Here is an 8,294-nt window from a genome sequence, read left to right as displayed (position 1 = left end):
CTGCACCCCGCTGATCACGGCTCTCGAGAAGGACCTAGACAAGTGGAAGTCTCTTCCGCTGTCCTGGTTTGGGAGAATAAATACAGTTAAAATGAATTCCCTCCCCAGATTCCTATACATCTTTCAAACGGTCCCCATAAAATTAACAGGAGCATTTCTCACAAGGATCCGACGGTTAGTCATGAGATTTATATGGGGCAACCATAGACCCAGGAGGAACTGGAGGGCCCTTTCTAGCCCCAAGACAAGCGGAGGGATGGGAGTCCCTAATTTCTCGCTAAACCATAGGGCAGCCCTAACTAAATGCGCGCTTGACCTGCTTCATAGCAGAGGGCGCAAAAGATGGGTAGAAGCTGAGCACGATACGACGCCGACCAGGGAGCAAGGGTGTATTTGGATTCCGGGAAAGGGCGGACACAGAGACCTGGGTATGTCACCTTTCATAGAAAATCTGCTCGGCACCTGGATCGGCCCTGCTGGCAAATCAAGACTGATCACATCTCCAGGTCTGCTCACCCCTCTGGTGGGTAACCCAGGTGCACCAACGTTCTCGGGGGGCTCCTCATTAATAGGGGGAATGACAGACGCGGTCCCCAGAATACGAGATATCATGACAGGCACGAGACTAAAGACCCTACAGGAGATCCTAGATGGGAGGGACCCCCCAGCCGGAGCATGGTACCAATATTTACAACTATGTCACTATGTGAGGTCCTTGGGTAGCTTACAACAGTTAGGGAGGACAACTACAACCTTTGAGAAGATTTGTCTGTCAAACCCTGACCCCCCAATAACCATTTCCTCAATATATAAACTACTATTAGAGAGGGACACATCAGGAGGGAACAGGAAGCTAGAAATGACCTGGGAAAAAGAACTTGGAACAGATTTAGCAATACAAGACTGGGAGAAGGCCTACGTCCTGACCCATAAATCAAACATCTCCAACAGACTACAGGAACTTAACTACAAGATCCTGACCCGATGGTACAGGACTCCGGCGGGACTAGCCAAAATATACCCCCAACACTCGGACCTCTGCTGGCGGTGCCTCCACGAACCGGGGACCTTTGTCCACATATGGTGTTACTGCACACACATTCAACCATTGTGGCGCGAGGTAGAGGCTCTATATTTAGCTACCTGTAAAGGCTTGACCAGCTTTACCCCTGAGCTGGCGTTGCTTTCTATGTTCCCGGGGTCAATGTCTGGTACAAAAAGCTCCCTGCTGCGTTTTTTCATATTAGCAGTCAGGCAGATCATTACTAGAAAGTGGAAATCCACGACGCCCCCGACGCGAGTAATGTGGTTGGAAGCTATGGACAACTTAAGACAAATGGAGGAACTGTGTGCTAAAGACGAGATGCGTTACTCTAAATTCTATAACACCTGGGCAGTATGGTTGCAGTTCCGGGTCTCACCCGATTTAGAGGCCTAGCTACGTGACGGCACTACCGCTACTTAGCCGGCCTGGACACTCCCACCATCAAGGCCAACTCGCCCTATCCAACGGAGGAACTGGGCCGCGGGGTGTGCTCGGACTGGACAGACTTCCCTAACCCTACTCCTTACCTTTCCCCTTCATCCACCCTTGTCTCCTTTCCTTTCCTTTTTCTTCGCTTCTGGACTTTTTTCACCATCTAAAAATTCCAGATATCCCTAAGTTCATTTCTAAATTCCCCAAATAACGGGACGATTAATGATCAAGTTTCAGGGAAATGTGATTTACGATTTGCTATGTTACGTTTTGTTCGTTTTAAATAAAAACCTGCACGGGGGGCCGGACAGCTGTAGAATTTGCTAAAGAGATAAGATGGTTACTATGACTGTAACATGTCCATTGCCATATCTGTATCGTACTCCCTGACGCAGCTAATAAAATACTTTTGAACCATAAATAATTATTCATATAGCAATTAGGAACCTTATTTTCTGAACCTACTTGAGTACTTCTTAAAAAAGCATTTATTTCTAATCTTAGGCTGGGTTCATACAGAGCGGATTTTCTCTGGATTTCCTACTTTTTTTCAGTGCTGAATTTCAGATGATTTTCTGTGTGTACCTATAGTGAGCAAAATCCATGACAAAGTACAGCTGGAGTCCCGCATTTATTAGTGTATGTTTTATGCATATTTTCTGCATTGAATTTCCACAGCAGAAAGGAGCGTTTATATCCGCAGCTGCTTGTATGTTTTTTTCCTGCAGTTTTTACTGTGGTTTTCAATGCGGATTTTGAACCGAACAATACAAAACAGTGAAAAAAAACCTTTTCCTGTTGTGATGTCATTATCCCTGCCCACTGTGCTGTCTTCATTATGTGTTTGGGAGTACAATGGGCAGCCCTTTTAGTTGTAGCAGGAGTGCAGAACATTCAGCAGGAGAACTGTGGCAAAATGGAGAGTGTGCAGCCAATGCATTTGAGACGCCACTACTACGGATGGATGCTTCAGCTGGTTGTCTTGTTGGAAAAGGAAATAAAGAAAAAGGTGACACATCTCCTTTTTAATAATGTTTTATTTGGTTGCTGCAGGAAATACATACTTTTCCCCTTTTTTAGACAAGCAATTTTATAACATCCCCAAAAACCATTTTTGGCTTTTCTTGCACATCAAGAATCATTTTAGAGTGATCACAGTGAATTGTTATTAATCTCACTACACACAATATTTTTCATCTTAGGCAGCTGATGTTGAATTGCCTTATTTTCAGACAGAACACAGTTCAACGTGATGTCGGAGGTACTGGGTGCATCCTCTGTTGCAGGTAAAAGACAGTAAAGGCCACTTTGCAAGTCTTTACCAAGATTTGAGGAAGTAAGTCCTTTCTAGTGTTTTCGCTAGGGATCTCAAAGAAACAAAAAGTTGAAAATGCTTATTAAATTGTATTTGCATTCTGCAGGCACCCGGAAAAATGTGTTTTTTTCTGCCTGCTACTCATGTGAGACCTGTGTTTTTTTTTCTAGTTAGTAAAGCCAGTATTTTTCAAAGTTATATGTTTGCAAAACTCAGACAATCCCCACCTCTTTTAATTACTTGGTGTAGTTTGTTTGGTTCATACAAACTTTGCAATAAATGCAGCCGAGCAAGGCTCATCACACTACACATGAGCCTGAGCAAGGCAATCACGATACAACTGTGCCTGAGCAAGGCCCATCACACTATACTGTAACTGCACCTGAGGAAGACCCATCACACTATAACTGCACCTCTGCAAGGCCCATCACACTATAACTGCACCTGAGCAAGGCACATCACACTACACATGCACCCGAGCAAGGCCCATCACACTAAACATGCACCGGAGCAAGGCCTATAACACTACAACTGCACCTGAGCATGGCCCATGACACTACATATGCACCAGAGCAAGGCCTACCACACATGTCCCAGAGCATAGCCCATCACAATACACATGCTCCAGAGCAAGAACTATTACACCAGAACTTCACCTGATCAAGGCCCATCACACTACACATGCACCCAAACAAAGCCCAGCACACTACACATGAGCCAGAGCAAGGCCCATCACACTACACATGCACCAGAGGAAGGCCCATCACACTACACATGTGCCAGAGCGAGGTCCATCACACAACACATGCACCAGAGCAAGGCCCATCACACTGCACATGCGCCGGAGCAAGCCATATCATAGTACAGAGGCACCAGGGCAAGGCCCATCCCATTATGCATGCACCAGAGCAAGGCCCATCATACTACACATGCACAGAGCAAAGCCCATCCCACTAAACATGCGCCAGAGCAAGGCCCATCACACTACACATGTGCCAGAGCGAGGCCCATCACACAACACATGCGCCAGAGCAAGGCTCATCACACTACACATACGCCAGAGCAAAGCCCATCCCACTCCACATGCGCCAGAGCAAGGCCCATCACACTACACATGCACCAGAGCAAGACCCATCACAGTACACGTGCACCAGAGCAAGGCCCATCACAGTACAAATGCGCCAGAGCAAGGCCCATCACACTTCACATGCACGAGAGCAGGGCCCATCATACTATACATGCGCCATAGCAAGCCCCATCCCACAACACATGCGCCAGAGCAAGGCCCATCACACTACACATGCGCCAGAGCAAGGCCCACCCCCTTACGCATGTGCCAGAGCGAGGCCCATCACACTACACATGCGCCAGAGCAAGGCCCAACACACTACACATACGCCAGAGCAAAGCCCATCACACTACACATGCGCCAGAGCAAGGTCTATCACACTACACATGCGCCAGTGCAAGGCCCATCACACTACACATGCACAGAGCAAAGCCCATCCCACTAAACATGCGCCAGAGCAAGGCCCATAACACTACACATGTGCCAGAGCGAGGCCCATCACACAACACATGCGCCAGAGCAAGACCCATCACACTACACATACGCCAGAGCAAAGCCCATCCCACTTCACATGCGCCAGAGCAAGGCCCATCACACTACACATGCACCAGAGCAAGACCCATCACAGTACACGTGCACCAGAGCAAGGCCCATCACAGTACAAATGCGCCAGAGCAAGGCCCATCACACTTCACATGCACGAGAGCAGGGCCCATCATACTACACATGCGCCATAGCAAGCCCCATCCCACAACACATGCGCCAGAGCAAGGCCCATCACACTGCACATGCGCCAGAGCAAGGCCCACCCCCTTACGCATGTGCCAGAGCGAGGCCCATCACACTACACATGCGCCAGAGCAAGGCCCAACACACTACACATACGCCAGAGCAAAGCCCATCACACTACACATGCACCAGTGCAAGGCCATTAATACTACACATAAGCCTGAGCAAGGCGATCACGCTATAACTGCGCCTGAGCAAGGCCTATCACATTATACTGTAACTGCACCAGAGGAAGACCCAACACACTATAACTGCACCTGAGCAAGGCACATCATACTACACTTACGCCAGAGCAAGTCTCATGACACTACGCATGTGCCAGAGCAATGCCCATCACAGTACACATGCACCTGAGCAATGCCAATCAGGCTACAACTGCACCAGAGCAAGCCCTATCACACTAAACATGCACCTGAGCAAGGTCTATAACACTACAACTGCACCTGAGCATGGCCCATGACACTAAACATGCACCACAGCAAGGCCTCTCACGCATGTCCCAGAGCATAGCCCATCACAATACACATGCTCCAGAGCAAGGCCTATTATACTAGACATGCACCTGATCAAGGCCCATCACACTACACATGCACCCAAACAAAACCCAGCACACTACACATATGCCAGAGCAAGGCCCATCACACTACACATGCACCAGAGCAAGGCCAATCATAGTACACTTGCGCCAGAGCAAGGCCCATCCCACTACATATGCGCCAGAGCAAGGCCCATCACACTACACATGCACAGAGCAAAGCCGATCCCACTACACATGCGCCAGAGCAAGGCCCATCCCACTACATATGCGCCAGAGCAAGGCCCATCACACTACACATGCACAGAGCAAAGCCGATCCCACTACACATGCGCCAGAGCAAGGCCCATCCCACTACATAAGCGCCAGAGCAAGGCCCATCACACTACACATGCACAGAGCAAAGCCGATCCCACTACACATGTGCCAGAGCAAGGCCCATCACACTGCACATGTGCCAGAGTGAGGCCCATCACACTACACATGTGCCAGAGCGAGGCCCATCACACAACACATGCACAGAGCAAGGGCCATCAAACTACACATACGCCAGCGCAAAGCCCATCCCACTACACATGCGCCAGAGCAAGGCCCATTATACTACACATTAGCCAGAGCAAGGCCCATCACACTACACATGCACCAGAGCAAGGCCCATCACAGTACATATGTGCCAGAGCAAGGCCCATCACACTTCACATGCACGAGAGCAAGGCCCATCATACTACACATGCGTTATAGCAAGCCCCATCCCACTACACATGCGCCAGAGCAAGGCCCATCACACTACACATGCACTAGAGCAAGGCCCATCACAGTACACGTGCACCAGAGCAAGACCCATCACAGTACATATGTGCCAGAGCAAGGCCCATCACACTTCACATGCACGAGAGCAAGGCCCATCATACTACACATGCGTTATAGCAAGCGCCATCCCACTACACATGCGCCAGAGCAAGGCCCATCACACTTCACATACGCGAGAGCAAGGCCCATCATACTACACATGCGTTATAGCAAGACCCATCCCACTACACATGCGCCAGAGCAAGGCGCATCACACTACACATTCGCCAGCGCAAGGCCCACCCCCTTACACATGCGCCAGAGCAAGGCCCATTATACTACACATGTGCTAGAGCAAGGCCCATCACACTACAGATGAGCCAGAGCAAGGCCCATCACACTACAGATGAGCCAGAGCAAGGCCCATCACACTACACATGTTCCCAGCCAGCCACAACTGTAATGCACACGATGAGGAGTAGCCCTAAGAAGAACCATTGGGGTTCTTGACGACAGGATCCTACTCTAATACTGTCCCTATATCAGCAGCAGCAGCACTATCCCTGACCACTGCCAGCATGTGTCTGAGGCAAGCCACGGGCAGGACCAGTTTCAGTACTCGGCGGTCACCTGATCGGCACAGCCACTCACTAATGTGTGTGTGTGTGTGTGTGTGTGTGGGGGGGGGGGGGGCTGGCATGTCACAGCAGGAAGTGGTAATGCCTTCCCCGCATGTCTATTGGCAAGAAAATGGCGCTAAACATGCGGGGATGGAAATGCAATTTACGCGAGTACCGCGTGGTGTTCATCTCGAGTAACGAACCTCTCAAGTACCCTAATTCTCGAATGACCATCAAGCTCGGACGAGTGTGCTCGCTCATCTCCATTTAAAATGCAGCAGATTTGATGACTTTTTCTGAAGTTTTCCATAGTGTTAGGGCTAAAACAGATAAAGGCCACGTAATGGAACAAAATGAATCCATTGATTTCAGCGGTTTTGTTTCCATTATAGGGACTTGCCCTATCTTCATCGCATGTAGTTAAGAGAGCTATAGAAAATCGCAGCCATATCGCAGCTGTGTTCCCATGACTTCTGTGCGATATCGCTGCATTTCTCATGGCAATATCACGATTTTGACGCGCTACAAAGTCGCATGACTCTGTAGTGCTTTTTTGTCGGGATTCTTGGGAGAGGCTTTAAATATAAGCCCTACCTCGAAAATAAGCCCTAGCTGCATAAAAAATAAACAAGCACTGTCTGCTTCACCGCACTTCTCCTCCTGAAGCTCTAGTACACTTGTTTGCAGTCTTTAGTCGCCGCCTCCTGGTTAAGGGTTTCATAAATCCTGTGCTGCATTGAAAGTCTGAGCCGCGGCACTTGATAACCAATCAATTATTTTAGGGGAACCTGTAGGATTACCTATTGTTAAAGTTGCATCGCGCTGCTCGAAAAAACACAATTTCGTGTGATGCGATGCAAAACAAAGGAAGGCTCCATAGGAAAACATGGGCTACAAAATATCGCAAATCGCAGTATTCAATATGCTGTGATTTTTTTTCCTTGCAATGTAGCAGAAACATCGCTAATGTGAAGGAACCGATTGGAAAGCATGGGCTTCACATAAATGTTCTCAGAAGGCACAGAGTTTAACTATTACAGTCACCATGAGTACAGGCTTAGAAGTTACAATGCTATTGAAGGTACAAAGCTTGGTGGTTACGAATATGGCACACAACATGGTGGTTATTGTTTCTTATCAGGTTACAATCTTTTATCAGCTTGGCAGTTGTCAGTAGGAATGGAACGGTCTTAAAAGGAATTATGCAAGGTAATAGGGAATATCTTTATGATTAGTAGGGGTTTGACTATTGGGACCCCTACAGATTCTGAGAACCAGGGTCCGGATGGATCCCAAGTAAATGGAGCAGAGCTTGTACCAGTGTGCTGTTGCTCTGTTCACTTCAATAGCAGGACCAGACATTGCCAAAGTGCTTGAACTCGGTAATCTCCAAAACTGTTGTTGAAGTGAATAGAGGCATCGCACCTGCGTCACTTTTGCTCCATTCACTCGTGAACCAACTGGATCTCTGTTCTTGGGATTGGTGAGGATCCCAGTGGTCAGACTTCCAATGATTATAAAAATATCCCCTATCTTGTGGATAGGGAATAAATTTACAACTTGGCAAACCCTTTTAAATACAGCTTCCACTATAACTTCAACAGGTGGTTACCAATTGTAATAGGAACAGTCTCTTGACATCGACCACAGTGCAACTCACAGTAGATGTTCTCAGAAACACTTCAAACAGTCCACAGTAT

Source organism: Eleutherodactylus coqui, chromosome 3 (assembly GCF_035609145.1).
Source record: "Eleutherodactylus coqui strain aEleCoq1 chromosome 3, aEleCoq1.hap1, whole genome shotgun sequence".
NCBI lineage: Eukaryota > Metazoa > Chordata > Amphibia > Anura > Eleutherodactylidae > Eleutherodactylus > Eleutherodactylus coqui.
Note: the sequence above shows the minus strand (reverse complement) of the source record.